The sequence below is a fragment of the Dasypus novemcinctus genome, chromosome 5 (assembly GCF_030445035.2).
Source record: "Dasypus novemcinctus isolate mDasNov1 chromosome 5, mDasNov1.1.hap2, whole genome shotgun sequence".
NCBI classification, from domain to species: domain Eukaryota; kingdom Metazoa; phylum Chordata; class Mammalia; order Cingulata; family Dasypodidae; genus Dasypus; species Dasypus novemcinctus.
Window position 1 is genome coordinate 105329371 of NC_080677.1, and position 21870 is coordinate 105351240.

A 21870-nucleotide genomic window follows, 5' to 3' on the forward strand; every position below is an offset into this window, starting at 1 on the left:
ATATTTCAGTATAACTTGAAGCATTGGTTGCTAAAATTAGTGATGCCTTTCAATTATTTAGGTTGCTTTATAAGAAGAGATTGCTAGAAAATTCCCTGGGAGAATCAGATTTCCTTATTTTGGAGTTGGTCTTGCGAATTTCTAATTTTCACAAATTCCCCTGGAAACCCTTATGTTCATATAGACTTTGAGGTCACTGATTTGAATTACCTAAAGATGATCTAAAGCAAGAAAATAAATGTCTATGGGATTATTAAAACATTTGGAACCTAATTTAATCCAGAATGGCTAAAATGAAAATGACTAACAGCATCAAGTTTTGAAAGGAATGGAACAACTAGAACTTTCATACATTTCTGGTTGGAGTGTAAAATGTTAAGAAACAGTTTGGCAGTTTCTTATGAAGATAAACTGTGATGGTTAATTTAATGGGTTAAATGAAGTTGACATGTTTGGCCAAATATTGGTCTGGATGTTGCTGTGGAAGTATTTTGTAGGTGGGATTGGCATTCACAAAGAGTTGACTTTAAATAAAGCACATTACCATTGATAATGTGGGTCAGTCTCCTCCAAACAGTTGAAGGCCTTAAGAGCAAAGAACTGAGAGTTCCAGAGAGAATAAGAAAATATGTACGCACACTCTTCTTCCATCTGAGCTGCCAGCCCGTGGGTCTCCTCTGCAGATTTCAGAGTCCAGACTTTAACATCAGCTCTCACCAGAATTTCCAAGCTGCCAAATTTCCCTTATGAAATTCCCCTGCCAATGGAATTCATGCATTCTAGTCTCACAATTGCATAAGCAAAGTCCATTAAATAAATAGGTATATGTATGTGTGTAGATATGTATAGGCATATGTGGTGGTTTGGAACTGTATGTACCCCACAAAATCTTAAATCTTCTTAAAGCTCATCCATTCCTGTGAGTGTAAACCTATTGTAAGTAGGTTTTCATGAGGTTACTTCAATTAAGACCTAGTGTAAGTCTTAATCTTCTTACTAGAGTCCTTTATTAATGGGATGAATATATAGAGAGGAAGCCATGGAAACAAGAAGGGGAAAGCAACAAAACCTGGAAGAGAAGAGAGAGACCAGCAGACACTGTTATGTGCCTTGCCATGTGACAGAGGTGTCCAGTATCTGGCATTTGGTCTTCAGGAGGAAAGTATTACCTTGATAATGCCTTGATTTGGATATTCTCACTTCAAAACTGTAAGACTGTAAGCTAATAAATTACTATATTTAAAGCCAATGCATTTTATGGAATCTGCTTTCAGAAGTCTAAAACTAAAACAGTATAGTTATATGTATACCTGTATACACATGATACTGTTTCTCTGGAGAACCCTAACTAATACAGATTTACATAAACAGACTCTTTTTAAATTATTTTTAAGAAGCTTTAGATTGCATACAGGCTACACCAAAAATATAGGGATTCCCATATATCTCACCTTTTCCCCCTCCCACACTTTTCCCCATTAACAACATCTTTCATTACTATGGTACATTTGTTACAACTGAAGAACATATATTGAAGAATTGCTACTAAACATGGTCTACAGTTTACATTAAGGTTTATACTTTGCACAGCACAATTTCATAGGTTTTGATGAAATAAATAATGGCCTGTATCTGCCATTGCAATGTCATGCAGAACAATTCCAATGTCCCAAAAATGCCCCGTGTTGCACCTATTCTTCCCTCTCCCTCCCCCGAGAACCTCTGGAGGCCACTGCTTTTATATCAATTTTCAAGTTCTTCCACTACAAGAATAACAATAAGTCTACTTTAATCCATAGTTGTAGTCCCCCCTTATCTTTGTTCATTCTCAATATTGAGGAATTGGGGATGGTGATGTCCTCTGCTTCTGGTTGAGAGGGGACTTATATTCCATGGGGCAGATGGGTGGAACTGTCTTGTTTGCAATTGTAGATACTCTCTGTTTTTTGGGGATGGGTGTTGTCCATCGTCATTCTTTTCTTAGTTGTCCTGGGTGAGTTTGATGAATTGGAGGGTAGGTGTTGGCTATAACTCTGCTGAGATTCAGGGCTCAACCAGCATATGAACAGCTGGAAAATTTAAGTCTCTGGGACACATATTTAATGGGTATAGTGCTAATTATAAGTTCAAATAAAAGGGACATAAGGACCACAAGTAAGAAAATTATAAATGAGTCCAACTCCAATATACTGTGGGGATAGGTTATCATATGTTCCAAGAAAGGGCCCACTAACAAGGTGCCAAAATCCTGGGGTTGTCTGCCCCGCCCATAGTGTCCAAACAAACTCTAACTATACAAGTCAGCAATAACCACTCCCAAGTATTAATCCAAGAGAAATGAAAACATATGACCTCACAAAGACTTGTACTTGAATGTACAAAGTAGCTTCATTTATAATGGCAAAAACTGGAAACAACCCAAATGTCCATCAACTGAGAAATAAATGAACATATTGTGATATACTCATGCAAAAGTGAAAACAAACAAAAAGAGACAATGAATTACTGATAAACACAATGGCCTGGGTGAATCTCAAAAGTTTCATGCTAAGTGGAAGAAACCTGAAACAAAAGATTGCATAATGTATAATTCCACTCATAATAGTTTCTGAAAAAAGGAAAATTATAGAGATAGAAAGCAGGTCAGTGATTTCCAAGGGCTGAGAGCAGGAGAGGAAATTAGCTGCAAAGAGGCAGAGGGAAGCATTTGAAGTGATAAAAAATTCTATTATCATGCTTGTGGTGGTGAACATACAACAGTACATACACCAGATTGTACGCTTAAAACTGGGTGAGTTTTATTATATGTCAATTATACCTCAATGAAGCTAATTAAGAAAATGCTATTGGGCTGCAAGGAACATTAATGCTCATTCCTCAGCATCTAGAAAGTCATGAATATTAATACCCAAGAAGCATACAACTGTAATGGAATTTCAAAAGATTTACAGTGAAGTTGTATTTGCTTTATCCATTGTCTTTCAACTCTTGGAAACACTTTTGGAGGTAGGGATATGCTCTGTGCCTATTTTCACTTTGTTTCACAACATTATCTGCATAGACACAGACAGCTTCTCTGACTCCATGAGTCCCAGTGTTGTATCTAAATTATAAAGATTCTTTGTTTTATCTTTTAGACACATGCTTTTTTCACTAACAAGTTTCCCCCAGCTTCTACAATAGCAGTTATCATTAGAGGTGGTATACCTTAATTACTAAGGTAATTACCATAATCACCACAGTGATTAAGGATAACAGCTCTGGTCTAAATCTTCAAGGCTCAGCTCCTTGCTCCAGTACTTAAGTAGGTATATAAACTAGATATGTGCTTATTCCCTCATATATAGAAGTAGAGATAAAAATGGTTCTTACTTCACAGAACTGTTTCCAAATGGCACTCATAAATCTACCTGATATACAATAAGAACTCAATAAATGCATCAGTCTCACATTTTTCCAGAGGAAATTCCAGAGGAAAGAAATGAAACCAATGTGATTAAATAAGGTACCATAATAAGATCTTAAATCCAGAAGTTGTACTCAGTTACAACTTTGAGAGTCAACAAAAATGTCATCCTCTGCTTCTCAATTTTTTATAGTTTCTTTATTTTTTGTTGTCCTTGTTGCATTCCAAAGTTTCGGTTTATATTAAAATGGAGAGGACAGATTAAACATTCTGTCTTAGGCGGCGGACTTGGCCCAGTGGATAGGGCATCCGCCTACCACATGGGAGGTCCGCGGTTCAAACCCCGGGCCTCCTTGACCCATGTGGAGCTGGCCCATGCACAGTGCTGAAGCACGCAAGGAGTGCCCAGCCATGCAGGGGTGTCCCCGCATAGGGGAGCCCCACATACAAGGGGTGCGCCCTGTAAGGAGAGTCGCCCAGCGCGAAAGAAAGTGCAGCCTGCCCAGGAATGGTGCCGCCCACACGGAGAGCTGACACAACAAGATGACGCAACAAAAAGAAACACAGATTCCCGTGCCGCGACAACAACAGAAGCAGACAAAGAAGACACAGCAAATAGACACAGAGAACAGACAACCGGGGTGGGGGGGTGAGGGGAGAGAAATAAATAAATAACTAAATCTTAAAAAAAAAAGGCAAAACATTCTGTCTTAGGAAAATCTTATCTCCATTACAACTTTCTATATTATATGCGTATATTTGAGTTATTCATGTGTATATGTATGTGTGTATTTTTAAATAAGACCTAACATGTAAGCTTGTTCATACCTAAATTTAATTTGGGACTCTTAAAAAAAAACTTGCATTTGGTTCCTCTCTAAAGATAATCTTTGGAAGGAAAACTAGAAATGCCCAAGTCTTGCCTTGGCTCAGGCAGCCCTCCTATTGAAGTCCTCAAGGAAACATACTCATAAAGAGAAAAGGAATGCACCATTATACTTTATCAATTGTGGCTTTGGTGTCAAACTCCAAAACTACTTCATAAACTTCATAAACTACTGGAGATAATATGGAGGGAACATTATCCCTCTGTTAATTAGGTCTAAGAGGCCTTGCAGGAAAATGAGGAAAAGTTACATGGGCAGAGCCTAATTCAAAGTGGAACTAGGCCAATTTGTCCCAGGCCTGAGTGACTTCTGGCTAGCGTTTGCACGTGAGAAAGCACATCCACAGGGAAAATGCTAGATGGCTTGGCCTGCTTTGAGCGATCATCCCAGAAGTTCATTGTCCTTGTTCCTTCAGAGAATCCTCAGATAAGAGCCTTGCTCAGTTGCTTTTAGCCAATCAACCAGCGACTCTGACTCCTCCTAATCAACCTTCTCCTCTTTGCAGAGGGAGAAGTGTGGGATGGAGAATGACTCAATGAAGGTATAGAGCAATGAAGAGTTTCCATTCCCTAAAAGACCACAGCAGTCACAAAAATTGCTGTGAAAATTAAATTTGACTAGCTCTTATCTGTTTCAGTTTGTGCTCTTACACTTCACAACTACCACTACTATAATCTGGGAAGTATTTGAAAGACAAATATTTCTTCATTGTTCAGTGGTGTCAGGTTTACAATGCTAACTACAAAGAAAACACTTTACAAATATATTCTCCCAACCTAAGCAGGGAGTAGCAAAGGATCATGTGGAGAACATGCCTGGACCCTAAATCCTATAAGAACAGCTACATGGTCTTCCATGGTCGTCTACAAAATATTTACAAGATGATGTGCCATCTTAAACCTTAAAGAGTGAAGCCATATTTTGTGAATTTCAGGAAATAATACACTTGTTAGTAAAAAGGGTCCCAACTCCAGTGACATGGTACTTGCACAAATCTCTTTTCTGTCTTAAAGCTTTTGCACCAGTTTTTCCCCCCTAGGTTTGTATCATTCTCATAATTCAGGTCTCAGTTTAAATATGATCACCTGAGTACTACTTTCCCTGCTTTTCCCACTAAATCAGCCCTGCCCTTCTTCTTCCCACCATATTCTCTACTTTAGCATTGTAATACTTCATACTTTGTAGCTGTTTAACTGATCGCTTGCCCTACTAAAAGGTATCCTGAAGGCAGAGACTGTGCCTTGGTCACTGTTGTTTGTCCAGTTCTTAGCAAAGACTGTTACATAGTAGACAATTATTAAAATACTATTGAATAAATATATGGATGAATAAATGCAGATTTAACTATAAAAGCTACTGTGGTAAAACAAATCATGTCCATACAAAAACATGAATTCCTGTGGATATGATTTCATTTATAAATAGGACCTTTGAAGATCCTAGTTTGATGAGGCCAGACTGAATCAGAGTAGACCTTCATCCAATATGCCTGTGGTCCTTATAAGCATAGGAAATTCAGACTCATTTAGGAGAAGCCAAAGAATGAGAGGAGAATCACATGATAGAGGCAGAAATGCACCTACAAGCCATGGAATCCCAAGGAGTGCTGGCAAGTCATCACCAGAATGCTATGGACTCCATAAGAAAGTCTGACCTGGGGATCCATGTCATGGGGATTTGGATTCAGCCTCCAAAACTGTGAGACAATAAATTTCTGTTGTTAAAGCCAACCAGTTTGTGGCATTTGTTATAGCCGCCCTGGCAAACTAAGACGGCTGCCTTCAGTGCAATGTCCTATTTCAGGTTCCTTTGACCCATGAGATATTGCACATAGAATTGAAAATGCAAGATCTAGTTCCAATTCCTTGACTTATCATCTGTAAATCTTGACTGTATTCCTTAAATTTTATGCACCTCAGTTGTCTAATGAGTTAATGGCATCTCCTTACTTGCCACCTCCCCCTAGGATTGTTTGTCTGATGAGAATTATATGTATATATGAAGTTATTTTAAAATGAAAAGCATCAGGATAGCTAGGATTATCAGTATGATGTGTTGAAACACATTCAAGGCAATTAGCAACGAGAAAAGATTTAAGGTGGATAAATTTAAAATTTATCATCAAAAGGAATCATTGTTTGAGGAATGACATAAGAAAACACAGTTAAAACATCGTTGTCTTTATACATACACATTTTTAATATAAATCCCAAATGACAAGATTATTGTTCCCCTCAGATACTAACAGAATATTGACAGTTCAATATCTATGGTGGGGACAGAAAAATATATATACGATAGATAGTTTAAAGCAATTTTTTATTACTTATCCTGACCACCATATGGCTAATTTTATTTGACCCCTCCTAATCTACATCTCAAGTGAACTGAACCCACACTGAAAGGAATCAATCTTATATATTTTTGACATCATTGTCTTTTCCAGGAAACTATTAAAAAAATATTTTCGATCAAAATGATAAGTAATCATATTCTCTGATCCACAAAAGGAAATATTTAAAATTTTAACAAACTATCGCTGTTTAATGACAAGGTACTTAACATTTTATTCCCAATTCAAATCAAATGATAGCAATGGATAGACTAATCAGGTACTATTATTTCAGGAACTCTTGAAATTCTCGGGGCTTTGCTTTTTAAATTTAGGTTGAATCTGCAAGCATGGGCCCTTGTGCTATCAAATGAAATCACCTAAACTTGCATAAGTCAAACACATCTGTCCTGTGGACCACTTAGAATGAAGTATTTAAAAGCTTGCTGTACATTGCTAACAGTTTAAAACAGTGCGTTACACTAATCTGAAACCACACCATGCCTAAATTATGACGGTCTAAAAATGTAGTATAGGTGGGTGTCGATCACCAGTCTCTGAGCATTTCTAGTTCTCATTGTTCAGTTCTTAAGATTAAATAACAATAATATTACAAGTAGTGAAATGACTCTGGAAATACTTTCTGTAAATGCCAGCCAAAAGTTAACACAAGCTCAAATGGCATCTGGCTTATCCAAGTTCTTGTTGAAAGATATGAAGTAATTAAAAAATTCTACTCTTACCCAATTTCTATACGAGTCTAAAAGTTTTTTTTCTTGACAATGGAAAGGAAACGTATCTCTTCCTTGCACCATATCACTTGATTCTATTTTATTCAGTTCCTCTATCTCTAGATAAAAAGGAGTATATTCTCTACACAAGAAAGATATATGTGTGGGTAAGTGCATATACACAGACACACACAGCCCACATTGTAAACTGAAAAGCTCTTGGTATTAGAAATTCACTTTCTAGTTATATATGTTGCAGAACTTAAAGCTACTCAGCTGAAACCATCCTTGAGCTTGCTAAATATTTTATTTTCCTAACTATTTTGTATGTAGAAGCTGCTAGAAAATTTATGGACTGGTTATTTTCTGCTTCAGTACCAGTGGAGCACATTGCCATCATGCTCAAAAGCCAAAAGATGGCCTTTAAGTAATGCTAAAAAGAAAACAACAACAACAAGAAATGGCAATTGTTTTTTCATACATTAGTGTTTCATTGCTCAAAGTAGTATCATTTCAATTTTGCATCTGAAGCCCTCTTTAAAGACTCACATGGTTCGAACCGATGAAACCCATAACCCGTAACCATATAACAAGAAAGTATTACGCAAACATAGCCATAAAAATCTCTTAATTTTTAAACAGTAACAGAAAGCTTATACCTGTGCACATAAACCATGCTAGATTAGGAAAGAAAAACTTTCTCACCTAAATCTAATAATTTATCAAATCTACTAATTACAGGCTTTTTACAGTGGGAAAATGATGCCATTTCTCAAGCTTCTTCACATGTATCAAAAGTTTCAGTTTTATGATGGTAGTTAAGTTTATCTAGTAAGATCAGAAAGATATTCCCAACTAATTCTTATTCAAATATTCCCTGCAAAAAATATTCTGAAATGTCAGTCTGACAGTTTGTCACAGAGGGCCAATATATTTTCTGAAGGCAATTATGGGGAGAGAAAAATCAGGGAGCATTTATTTCTGTTATGAAGAACACTATAGTTTTCTGAAATGACTCTAGCACTCTAGAATATATTGATTCTAGAATTTGTGACAACTCTGACGTGTCATTAATAGCAAAATTGGGAAAAACGAATGTGTCTTCCTCCCTGGTGAAATAACATGTTGAGAGGGGAAAAAATTACTGTCTCACACTGATGCTGTGGGTAATTTGGAAATACCCTAGAGGACTAGCTGCAAGAATAAAATTTCCTTCTGCTTTGTGCCTAGGATAGTGCCTGGTATAATTAGGCAATTAAGAAGTAGTACTCAATGATGCTGATTAAAACTGGAACAGTCATGAGAATTCTGTTTCCTGGAAAGTGAAATAGACTTCAGAAGTCATATTTAATGTCCATATACATTAATCAAATGCCTAGCATCTGGCCAGTATCTGGGTGCTATGTACCAATATTTTCACTTTTCAATTCAACCTTATTAAAAGCCCTGAGTTACCAGGGCTGGGGATTGAAGCTGGCACTCAACCACTGAGCCACATTGGCTCTCCTGAGTTGGTTTTTTGGTTGTTTGCTTGTTGTTGTTTGTCTTTAGGAAACACCCAGAATGGAACCTGGGGCCTCCCATGTGGGAAGCAGGTGCTCAACCACTTGAGTCACATCCACTACCAACTTAATTAAGTTTTTCTCTTTCATCACTGATATTATGTTTATGCCTTCTCCAACCTCCAAATTACAAAAACAACCACAACAATGACAACACACAATACACACACAATTGTAATCTGTCTACAAAGAATGTTTGACTTTAATTTTCTTGATATTTGAACATTTGAATATAATAAAAATTCCATGAGAACAACCTGGAACTGTTTTGTAGAACCATTTCTTCTAATTCATAGAGCAACAATATTCTAGAATCACAATAATACTGAGATAATACCTCTAATTTTAAAAAATGATGGAATAATGCAAAAGTTATGTTTCTAAAGGTAATATTTATCACTTTCTAAAAAAAAGAGTGTTATATTAAAATTTTAATTTTTCATAGATTTTAAAACTCACTAAGAGATAATAATGTTATTTCATAAAATAATTCATTATGCTTTAAAAATTAAATGTTGAGTAGCTTACAAAGTAATTTTAATAATCGAAACTAACATTAATACAGAGAGATAATGGTGCAAAATATGCTCTACTTTTTTCTTTACCAAAAATTACGGTGAAGTGAAGCCAGACATAAAAGAGTACATACTGTATAATTTCATATCTATGAGCTACCTTGTCCTATGCTGTTAGAAGTCAAGATAGTGACCCTGGAGGGAAGGGTGTGAGGACTGGAGGAAGGTTTTGAGTTGCTGACTGGGTGTTCTGGGTGCTGGTTGGATGTTCTGGGTGCTACTTTGGGGTATTTGCAGTTTATGAAAATGCATTGAGCTCTACAATTACTGCACTTTTTGTATGTATTCTATACTTTCATAAATAAAGTAAAAAGTACAGCAAGCATCTTCTTTCAAGTCATTAAATTTGATCAAAGTGCAAAGAGGATAGAGATAAGGGTATATATATTTTAATATAGTTTAACAAAACTAATGTTTAAGTAAGGATAGAGAAGAACAAAAAGAAAGGGGCGAGAGGGAAGGGCCACTTCTGATGTATTATTAAAATAGTCAGAATTGCTCACTGTTGATCATGAGCAAATATAAATCAGAGGGTCACACACCTACCTAGAAAGTCAGTAAAGAAAAACATGAGATCTTAGGGAAATGAGAGCTTTTTTTAGCAGGATTAAGAGTAAATTAATAATAATAAATTATTTTCTGAGAGACTAGTACTACCCACATCCCTTTTACCTGCTAAAATATGTATTTTTATGTATTTTCATACATGTTTTATTACATGAACAGGGGCTTATGGCTTTCAATTAATTCTTTCACATGGAGTACACTCTTCTCTGTTCTGTGGGTACAGACAACTGAAAAGGTGGTGCACTGAGACAAAAGATTTTTCCCTGGCTGAGTCAGGTGAGACCACCAACCTCCAGTTAAATTCTTTGTATAGATTACAGGTATCTCCTCACAGCCTATGTGCATGTTCCTGATAGGTTGACATACGAGATGTATTGTATCCTAATATGTAGTACCTGAACACCATTTTAAACAATAGCCACTACCTCCTCACTTAACAGGTCATTTTTACTTAGACAAAATGAGTTAGTATGGGTTTTATGTCTCTTATTCCCATATTCACCCTAAGATGCTAAAAGACATAAAGATTTCAAAAGATGAACTGCAAGGGGAAAGAAAAAGTGAACTAAAAAAAACAAAAGAAAACAAAAAACACACTAAGTAACCTTGATGATATATGAATTAAGCCTTAGGAAAACAAGAGTTTAATTGATTTCAGGCAACACATTATACCTGATCAAAAGAGACTCATCAGATGCCTTGAAATCTAAAGTGTGCCAGAGGATGTGTGAGAATGTGAATGTGTGTGTGTTACAGAGGGTGTTTATGTATATGAGTATAAAATTCAGCAAACATTTATAGAGGGTTTACAGGTAAGCAGTTGAGTAAAGGGGACAGAAAGAAAATAATAATAGTTACCACTTACTGATTATTAATAATGTGCCAGGCATTGTGCTAAGCCCTTGAGCATGAATTATCTCATTACATGCTCACAATATCACTATAAGGTAGGTATGGTTATTATTCTCATCCAAAGATGGGAACACAGAAGCCCATAAAATTTAAGTGTTATCCAAGGTCTCATACGTGGGGAGCTAGGATTTGAAGTCATGTTTATCTCCCTCAAAGACCTACTCTCTTAATCATTTGCTCTCTCTTGGTTACCAAATGATCACATGAGCAAGTTGACAGATATTGGGAAGAACAGAGGACAAGATGAGGGGGAAAGAAATTTAAGATATAAGGAACATGAAGTAAGGGAAAGAATAAGTGGGAGATGGAAGTGAGAAAAAATACAAATAGCACAGTTCAGGCAAATATTACACACTCAATAAATGTTTGTTAAATGAACATGTATGACACAAACATATAAATATGCATTTCCTTAAAAAAAAATTCAAAACCCCAAATTTGGTCATTGCTGACTTAGTTTAGTTACAGGTAAAGGTATGTATATGTTCCATAGCAAAGCCCTTTCACAAGCATGGTTTTTCGATCACATTCAAAAGATACTGAAAACCCAAATTCCCAAAGTGAATTTGCTCTTTCATTTTCCTCATTTTCAAACTAACTTCTTGTTTAAACTTTAATGTAATTATAAGCATTAACAAACTTAAAGGGAAAGATAATGAAGCTAACATTATAATTTTCAGGTAGATTCTTTCTGAAATATCACTAGAAAATAATTACCCCTAATAACATGGGAGCTGTTCCATTAAAAATCTTCTTTCTTTCTTTTTTTAAAGTATGTAATTTTGAAGGAAACAGAAGAAATAACGAGCAAATAAGCTCCATTTGACCTGCTCTACACTCATCAGATGGCCATCTCAACAGCAATATAGCTGCCCATTTATTTGAGACCATTGTTAAAAAATTCAGATTTCTCTTTCAGTACTCAAGGAGCTGACATGCAGGGAAAACCTTATTGATAAGTGCTATGTTAGACAAATCTTTCCCAACTTTTGCCTTCTTTTCATTTCATTTCCACTAGTAGTCTTGATACGTAGTGCTTTTCAACTCTACATCTTCCTAAGATTTTCAAGTCCTCAATCCCAATCTACTCATCTCATCATCGTAAACTGACTCAAGCACGAACTTCATTTTATCTCAATTGACAAAATGTTCTCCACATATTATACAGTGTATTGATTATTTTATTAAACTCCTTCTATATATTAAGTTCCTTATAAACACTGTCTCTTTTAGTCCTCACAGGAACCCGAGTTTCTATATACAACAGTCATTCCCATTTCATAGATGAGGAAACAAAAGTTTTGTAACTTGGTCAAAATCACAAAATAATGAGAAGTGAAAATGGATTCAAACTATATCTGACTAGGAAGGCTGTGCTTCTGGTCACTATGAAAAATACAAATTATTCCATGTGAACTCCTTCTGCAATGTTCCCCACCATCTTATGTCCTCTCTGCTCCTTCACCTGTTTTCTTTTTCTTCATTTGAGGCTCACTGCTCCAACTCCCTTTAAGTCCCAAGGCCAGCTCTTACAGCACCGCTGTGATTTGGGCTCATGGCTTTACATCTCTCTCTCTCTGAGATTTGCTTCTCATTTATTCCTCTTTATTTTAAGCACATGATGGAGAAATTCAGGATGTACAGGAATGTAAAATAAGTAAAAGATCCCCAAAACAGTGGGTAAATTTGAGCAGGACCTGAGGCAGATCTAGAGCAACACCTTGGCTTTCTCGTCATGTTTTCCTTCTTTGTTGACACCATCCTGGCCCAGAAATGAACCATGAAAGTCCTTAAGGAAGGAAATAAACCTTGACCTTTATGGTTACAAAAGAAATTAGGCATAAAATTCCCCACAGTTTATCACCCTACTCAGTTAGAAGATAAGAGGTGAGTACAGTAAGATTGCTACATTTCATTTCTCAGTTTATATTAATACTTCATTAGCAGCCTGAAGTTTCTTTAGTCAGAAGCCAAAAATTTGCCTATTTTTAAACTAAACTCTTTATCTCTATATACTCAGTATCTCTCTATATTTTTCACTCTTAAAAATGTATAAATATTTCCAGGAACTACTCCATCTTCTCCAAACTTTAAGATTCAAGAAGTAATTAAATAATGTACTTCCAAATTATGAATAATTTTCTTAATTTTTTCAAATGAGGTATTTATCAAAAAGTGTGTTTGTATTTAAGATAAACAGATAGTTTCCTTATCTCATTTGCTTCCCATTTATTAAGTAAAATTTAATCATAAGATAACATGAGGGGAAGCAGATGTGGCGCAAGCAATTAAGCTCCCATCTACCATATCGGAGGCCCAGGGTTTGATACCCAGGCCCTCCTGGTGAAGTCAAGTGGCCCATGCAGAGTACTGGCCCATTCAGGAGTGCCACTGCATGCAGGAGTGCCGCTACACGCAGGAGTGCCACCCCATGCAGGAGTGCCACACTGCACAGGAGTGCCAGTCAACACAGAGAGCTGACACGGCAAGATGACGCAACAAAAAGAGACAATAAGAGGAGAGACAATAAGAGACCCAGCAAAACCAGGGAGCTGAGGTAGTGCAAGAAAATGATTGCCTCTCTCTCTCTGGAAGGTCCCAGGATCAGTTCCCGGAGCTGCCTAATGAGAGTGCAAACAGACATAGAAGAACACATAGTGAATGGACACAGAGAGTAGACAGTGGAGGGAGGGGGGAGAAATAAACAAACAAAGCTTTTAAAAAAAAAAGGATAACATTAGCTAACATTCCATGTGTTTCCATATAATGACATTCTATGTCTCAGTTTCTACTTCTAGATGTAGAAGAAACAGGAAGTAGTGTCAAGTCAATTCCATCACTATTATATATACTAAAATACTGAATTAACTCTGATAATGAGAGGTCATAAAGCTTTATGATGAAATATTCTTTGAGGAAACTAAGACATTTCTCAAAACCTCTTGATTTGTTTCTGTATCGCCTTCTTCCTCCTTCATTTCTTTCCACTTGTACTTTCATTCTCCATTTCCAGCACTAATCTCTCATCTGGACTACTGGGACCATCACTGAACTTGTCTCTTGCCATCCATCCCACTCTTTCCAGTCTTCAAACTGCTGCCATAGTTACTTTTCTAAAATACCCTAGCACTTCATCGTCCTGCTCAAAAAGCTTAAGTTCACCTGTTGCCTGCAACATCAACTTCAAATACAAGAGTTTGGCATAGATTTCTAACCAGACCCACGCTCAGCTTGCCAGTCTCATCTCCAGACTGCTCACTGACCACTCTCTTGGGTTGTCCCCGTGGGGACACTCAGCTTTCTCAGAATGTGCATGTTCTTCCCTGTCACCCAGCTACTATTAGACGGCTTTCTCCTCCATGAGTACCTTTTCCCCATCTGTCTCCTTGAGGAAATGCCACTTAATATTTGCTACTTAAATCAGATGTCACCTCCCCTGCTCTCTGTATTGGATTCTTTGGGCCCTTTACATAGTTTTCTTATCCTTACGCTGTGTGTGTACATGCCCATGCTCCCATTAATCATTTGTCAATTGTATTGCAGTTATTAACATACCTGCGTGCCTTGCTTTGTTTTCTATTTTAAAACTATGTTCATAATATTTTTAATATACCAGTGTTAACTTTTTACCACGTTAAATGTCTGTTTTTCTTTTGTAATTTCTTTTACAGATTTTAAGCTTTTTTTCCCTTTTGTTTCTTCTTTTTAAGCTTAACTCTAAAATAAACTACAGGTATATAATACTGTTTTTCTTTATGTAGAAGAATCTTTTCACTTGATTTTCATATAAATTGATAATTCACATGAAATGATAAAATATCCTTCCCACTAAGTTGTAAAACAACCTTTATCAAATAAATTCATATATACATAGGTATATAGACATGTGCATATTTCTTTCTTTATCATCATTGTAAGTTTATGGAAATTTCTCTCTTGTTCCATTTATTATATATATATTCTGATACTGATTCCTAATGGATTGAGTATTTTAACTTGATACTATGTACAAATGTTAAAAGTTTGATAGGAATAATTTTTATTCAAAATCATTTGTTATTTTTATTCATTTATTCTCATAATTAAAATTTGAGCTATTTTTATAAACTCCAGAAAGTTTTTAATGTTTTAATATTAGTTTTATATATTGATCATCTTTCCAAAGTAAATGCTTCTAATATTTTTTCAATTTATTTTCTTGAGATCAAATCATTTGAAAATAATCATAATACTGATTTTTCCTTTTTAATAATCTCTCATTTTCATTTCATGCTTGATCACATTGGTTAAAATTTACAGAATAACAATAATAGTGATAATAGTTCTAATTCATCTATTTAATGGTGATAACTATAAAAATCTAATCAGTTGTAGGCTGAGAGATATGTTTTTTATCATGTTAAACATTTATTCCATTCTAGTTAGTTAATGTTTTGTACTTGTAACAGAGCTGATGGTTATATTTTAATCAAAAGGTTAACAGTCTTTTGAGGTACTTATCATTTTCATATTTGACATATTTTTGCGAGTGTAGTATGTTTTCTAATATTAAATCCATATTTATTTATCTTTATTTTTTCTCTTTATTTTCTTTTAAATGTTACATTCAAAAAATATGAGGTCACCATATACTATCACCCACCCACCCCACATCAACAACTTCTTCCATCATTGTGGCACATCCACTGCACGCGGCAAATACATTCTGGAGCACCGCTGCAGCACACGGACAGTGGGCCACATTGTAGTCCACACTCTCCCCCAGTCCACCCAATGGGCCATACAATGTCAGGACATACAATGTTCAGCATCGCTCCCTGCAGCAACACTTAGAGCAATTCCAAATCCTGAAAATGCCCCCACACCGTATCTCTTCTTCCAGCTCCCTACTATCAGCAGCCACCATGCCTACCCTCTCCACATCACTATTACATTTCTTTCCTTACTAATCACAATAGTTTCTCACCAAAACACCAGTAAGTCCACTCTAATCTGTACTCTATTCCTCCATCCTGTGGACCCTGGGATGGTTATGTCCAGTCCCCCTCTATATCAAGAGGGGGCTTAGATTCCATATGGGTGATGGATGCAATTCTCCTGCTTGCAGCTGTAGGCACTCTTGGCTCCTTGGTGTGGTGGTTGACCCTCTTCACCTCCCTGTCAGCTGGCCAGAGTAAGTCCAACAAACCAGAGAGTAGGAGCCACAAGTCTGCTAAGGCCCAGGGCCTGGCTGTCACATGGACAGTTCAGAGATTCAGGTCTCCTGAGTATACACCAACCCAAATGCCAACCACAAGTCCAGTAAAAGTAACAGAAGAGGCATGTGTAGAAAGGTCATATCTGAGTCCAACTCCATCACACTCAGGAACACAAACTCCAAAGTAGGGCCAACTGATATGGCCCTGAACTCCAGAGCCATCTGCCATGAAACCTAGAACCTTTGGGTCTCTGCAGCCCTCAGGAGAACCAGCACCTGAGTTTCCATCTACCTTGGTTGTCTCTGGTACCTGCTGAGGCGTGCATAAGTGTGACCCCTCTGATGACCTCCTGACTCTTTTTTGGAGACTCACAGCCATATAAACTCACTTTCCTTTCCATTTCCCCATTTTATCTAAAGTCAAAAGGCAGTTTTTAACAACTGATATTACATGTAGGCTGAGATATTCTGCCAGTCTGAGTTGACCTCTTTATTCAAGGCCTTTTTCTAGTTACATCAGCAACTGGTACTTGGTAGTAATCCCTCGGCATCAGGTAGGCTCATCCCCGGGAGTCATGGCCCATGCTGGGGAGAAGGCAATGCATCTACATACTGAGTTTGGCTTAGAGAGTGGCCACATTTGAGCAACATGGAGGCTCAATTTTTATATTATTTTAGATCACTAACAGGTATTAGAGGCAAATATTTGTTTCAAGGTCAGACTAGGTGTTCACAGACTCTCAACATTATTTATTTGTTCATTTTGTAGTAAGCCCCCAAATGAGGTTTTAAAAGAAAAGAAGACACTGATAAATTCCACCTCTAAACCAGTCTCTGTGACCCCAAACATGTGTCCATCTTTTCCAAAGAATATTGACCACTGAAATTGTTAGGCAACTATCTTACTGGCAAGTTTAGAAAAGTAGCTTCATTTCTCTTGGCTTCAGGGAATGCAACCCCAGTATGAGGGCTTGCATTAAATAATTTCAAGATTGATCATTTCTATGAGATTCTTAATTCATGTTGCCCTTAGCCTAACAAAAACTCACCCACTTAAAGAAGCAATGAGTTTCAGAGACCCAGGCATCGTTCTTCTGTTGGGTTTCTACCTCTTGTACACTCTAATTTCATGTTCACCAAAAGTCATTTTAGAAACTTCATAAATGTCCCTTGCACAAGGAGTGGTCCATGATAAGCAAGTTTATACTACTTGCTCCTGGCCATTGATAGCTGAGAACAGATCTGACATCACCTAAGTTTGACTAATGAAATTCCAGCTTCAAAGAAGTTAGAATTGGAACTAAAAAAAAAAAAAAAAAAAAAAATTGCTAGTCTGAGCAGTGTCCTGAACAAAGAATAACTAAATTCTGGAAATGTAGCATGGCATTCTGCTGCCTACCCTGTGAATCAAGAAGTAAAGAAAAACAGTGGAAAGAGAACCAAACAAAGCAGAGAAACAGCTAGAGAGATGCCTGAGTTTCAGACAGGTTTTTAATTCTTAGAACCAGTTCTCTTCTTAGACAGTTTTATATCCTGCCTAAAGTTTCTTGAGGCACCCTATAATTTCTTCCTTTTATAACAGCTTAAATGGGCTTAAGTTGGTTCCTACAATCAAGCAATCCTGATTAATATACCTCTGTACTTGTCCTGCCCTGACATGAGTTTAACTAGAGAGAAAGGGAGTTTGGAAATATCTCTGGAATCCCAGCCAATGCTTTTTCTTTATGATAAGTAAGGTTCTTATAGCAACAGAAAAGTATTTGATCCCTTACAAGATGTAGAGTTATAATATTTTATTGCTTTTAGATTGATCTGAAATCAGGGATTGACACAGTTGCTTGAAGTCCCTGAAAAAATCTGAACTCTTCTTCTTTAGTTTATGCTTTTCTTTTGATAAATCTTTGGATTTTAAAAAATTATAAACACGGCACTTTGTTCAAATAGTGGCAATAGAAGTGACCCTAAAAGGTAAGTCTTTGTTTCCCTGTCTCCCTAGGGAAGAAGAAGAAGTTTAGAAACCTATAAAGAACACATGAGTAACTCCAGATATGCCATAATTCAAAACAAGCATAAAGTTCTCCTGTAGAACAGCATTCACATAATTTTTTCCAATGATGAAACAAATCAGTTTGAGTGATTAAGTGCAATCAAACCAGCACGGTTCTTTCATCTTTGATGTCAGATAGAAATTTGTAGTTTAGTAGTTTGACTAAATGGTTCACCTTTAACTAGTTGTTTTGATAGTAACTCTGACCTTAAGCACCAGTCATTCATCATTCTAAATTCTCATGTGTCCTTTACATCACCAATTAAATAATAACCTGAAAGAAGTATGACCTTTTAACCAAGTATCATAAAACCTTTACTTAGTTAGGCATGCCACACAGAGGGTTACAAGTTCAACAACATAGAGTGTTACATTTCCTTCTCTTTAATTTTCTATCAGTGTTCTGAACAGCATCTAGTTGCTTTGTCTGCATTGCCCCCTGCTATTAAAAACTGGAAGAAAAGTGTTCCTCTACACCAACATGGTTTTACTATTTCAAACTAAAAGGGACCATAAAAAGCAATTTGACCTGCTATCTAATCAATGTCAGAAAGAACCAGCTTAACAACAAGTTTATCTACTCAGAAATTACTCTTCAGGGCAGCCAACATCCAATATTTAAATGGATGTTACTAAGTAATTTCATTCAATGGGACAATTTTTTCAGTTACTTGAGAGTACATTTTGTAGCTCACTGAGTCTTGCAGAAAATCTGGCCATAGAAAACTGAAAATGGCCTTACTAAGTTCATTCTTGGACAATGGTAACAGCCATGCAAAAAAAAAAGGAAACTTCTAGTATAAAATGATTTTTGTTTTTATGTGTATAATAATCAACTGTAGGTCTAGTCAAGAACATTCTGGGCTCTCTTCAGTAGATTCAAAACTAGTCCTCAGGTAACTCATTTGGCCAATGTCCCCCTTGCACCTCCACCCCTTGGGTAGTGGATGGGCTGTCCCACTTGGTGAGCACACTAGCCATCTTTACAAACCTACCACCCATTCAACATATCCACTTAACATAAAATAGCCATCTTCTAGCTTTCTGACAGAGAACACAAACTCCCCATGTCTATTTTCACCTTCTAAGAACTACCTTGCAAAAAGCAATGACTCACAGTTTTGGATTCAAAGTGTGCTCCACAGAGCCACTGGGATCTTTCAGAGTCTCTACAAGGCTGGAAAGTAGGTCTAGAAGAAATGGAGTGACCAAGATTACACCAACCTCTTCTGTCCAGGAGTTCTTATTTTGACTAACTTAAATATTAAATTTCTTGGTAGTATTCTTTTGAAAATAAAGTTCGAAAAACAGAGTATACAAGAGAAGCTGTCTTCAGAGGATGTTAGATTCCTTATTATCAAAGCTTGAAAGAAGGTCGAGGAAGATGATCTCCCTCCTCTTTGAAAACCCTTGAATTGAATATCCTTCAATTTTTCAAACATTACATTCTGAGCTTTGATTGTATGTCTGTGAAATAGTCAAAGAGAAAGAATGTTTCTGTTTTTATTGTAAAACGTTGTTAAATAACATTACTCATTAGGCTGTCAAATTCCCATACGATACATTTCTTTTAGAAATAATTTCCTAAAAAATAGGACGACTTGCTTCAACTATATAATGAAAATTATATAGCCTGTTATTGCATGTTGCTTTACACATTGACTGGTAGGAACCCCAGAACTAAATACAATTCTTGATCTTGGTCATCATAATTGTTGCCTCCTCCTTCAATAGTTTTGAAGGCTTACTTCCTATATATGTCTTTTATCATAAACCAGAAAGGTATTAATAAGGAAGGGACACTAATAGATAAGCCAATAATGAAATAAAAAATTGCTGAAAATCAAAAGAATTACATTGTCCATGAAAATTTGCCTATGTTTAGGTCTACTGGAACACAGCCAATGTTCAAAATACAAACATCTTCAATCTCCAAACACTCAAAAAGATTCCCTTTCAAGTTAATACATTAAACTTCACGTGCTTTACCTAACCTCCAACTGGAGTTAACTTACTCTTATATCAGACATAGTTATATTATGCGTCAATGGATTTCCGCTGTTTGCAAGATGAAGAACAAATCTTAGGCATGCCCAACAACATTTCACATGACCTATCTGGCCCTCACTACCGGTTCACCCTTATCTTGCACATTTCTCTCTCAGATTTCAGCCATCCCTTACACCGCAAATTAGGGAAATTCCCCCTATTTTAAATTCTCAGTCAGGTACACCTCCACTTTCGGCACTTATCAGTGATTGTATAATTATACCAGCATTTACGTATTTGATTAAAAATCTAAGTTCCCAAATAAATACTTATTTGTTTAATGTCTAAGTTCCAAAAGAAAGGATAAGTTCCATGTTTGTTTTGTCACTGTTTGCCATGCAGAATATTGTTTAAGACTCAATAAATATCTGTGCTTGATAAATACCTGTTGGCTAAATTAATGACATTTTATATTAACTTTTTGTTCATTGTGGATAGAGAGAAGTAAATTATGGAAGATATAAGTCTTAAAGACAAGCACAGCAACAGAAGTCTGATAAGGTAGAGGGAAAAGAACCTACAATAAACATTGGACAGAAGAACTCAGAAATCACTGGAGTCTGGAGACCAATCATCTTAATAGTCTTTAGACATTAAGATATGCTTTAATAGTCTTTAACAGCATTTTTATATTACAGAGAGGTATAATAATTAAAGCCATCAAGGAAGAGTTACATTTTAATCTATAGTGAAAAAAATACAGATATTAGTAATTCACCTTTAAGATGATTTCATCCAATTTTGCCTTAAAAGATCTTCCTGTCTTCTGGAGGTTAAATTTCAATTATTGAGAAAATGCAGTCATTTGTATTCCTCTTCCCACTACCTACCAATATAAGATAAATAAAGTGTTCCCCAACTTCATGTCAGGGGTAAATAACCTCATATTATTATAACACTCCTATTTTGCTCAATTTGATAATTGCATGAAAATTATTTTCAAATTCCCTTAGTGTTTATATTCTTCAAAAAGATTATGTTATATAATATTTCACAAAGTTCTGCTAAAAACATGATATTCTGTGTTGAATGTAAACCAAATTTTATCTCATGTTGCCTGAACAAAGCAAAAGGAGAACTTCCTGCTTGATTTCTAAATGGAAGATGACCTTGTGCTTTTTTGAGAAAAGCTGGCAGCTGAGGTCGCTGGAGTGTATGATGACGGACAGCGCAGTGCTGTGTGGGGCTCGGAGGCATGTCCACTGTGTGAATCACAGCCAGACCAAAAGAATTAGACAGCTCAGAGCATTCTGTCATTTCATTTGAAAATAATGGTCAAAGTCATGGGCAGCAACCATTACAACTTTCATGAAAGAACAGCAGCATTCAATAATTCTATCACTTCAGACAGGCAGTTTGGCTATTCTCAACCTAAATCCAGTATATTCTGTATCAGTTTCTTGTGACAGTCACAGAAGCAACATTTCTACTTCTGTAGTAGGAAAACCCCATCTGTACCATATTGTATGTAGTTCTATCTTAAGAGATGCAGTTCCTTGCTTCAATTTGACCAAATCATTGAGACAGACACATGGAGAGAGAAGATGCAAGAAACTTGTAACAGCATTCCTAGAATGTAAATATGTAGCAAGTCCAGATCATCTG

At 36.3% G+C, this 21870-nt stretch overlaps 1 protein-coding gene across 9 annotated transcripts in view; it reads right to left on the reverse strand.

Annotated features, from left to right (window-relative positions):
* GRM8 (glutamate metabotropic receptor 8) overlaps positions 1-21870 on the reverse strand; it is an 850565-nt gene that overhangs the window by 285394 nt on the left and 543301 nt on the right. The window lies entirely within an intron of this gene.